Here is a 754-nt window from a genome sequence, read left to right as displayed (position 1 = left end):
ATTTGCAGATCCATAAATTAACCTCTCTGTTCATGAATGGATGTGTAGACGCCTTTGCATTGGTATATGCGAGTGCATATATTGTATTTGGATGGAGTCTCTGTGTTGTTGTGTACGTGTGGTCATAGATACTTGTACATGTGGACACCTGTTCATCAAGGTCTTGGGTATTAATGTTTAGAGGCAGGTCCTGCACACAGACTAAAAATGCGGCCATAAGCCGAGCCTGCTGTATTTCTGGCGCCCTCTGAGGAGCCATCAAACTGGATTAACCTCCCACTCCCGTATTTTGCCTCAGTTCGTGTACCGCTTCAGCCTCATGCGGCGCCAGGAAAGTCCGGACGCCGCTTGGACAAAAGCCCAGATGGTGGATCGCTCGGGGGCCTGCAGAAGCTGTGGTGTCGCAACCAATCGGGGGGCCCCTGCCGGAAGCGGAAGCCAAGACTGGGTGGGGGATAGCGGTGAGGCGCTGTCGCGGTCGCGGCAAGCCTGGCCGAGGGCGCCCCGCGGGGGTGTGCGCGCTGCGCGCGTGAGGGGCAGGCTAGGCGCCAGGCGGATCCTCCCCTGACCCGGCGTCTGTTTACCAACAAACTGCCTGCGCTCCGCAGCGACGCATTCCGACGCGTTGAATAAGCTGCCGGCGCTGTCTGTCTGGTCTCGACTCCCCCGCAGGTCCATTCCATGGCTGCGGGATCGGAACCGCAGTGCAGGTCCCCGAAGGTGGGAAAGCGCGCCCGCAGATTCCCCGTCTTCC

Source organism: Hipposideros armiger, unplaced genomic scaffold, assembly GCF_001890085.2.
Source record: "Hipposideros armiger isolate ML-2016 unplaced genomic scaffold, ASM189008v1 scaffold_40, whole genome shotgun sequence".
NCBI lineage: Eukaryota > Metazoa > Chordata > Mammalia > Chiroptera > Hipposideridae > Hipposideros > Hipposideros armiger.
This window is presented reverse-complemented; position numbering follows the sequence as displayed.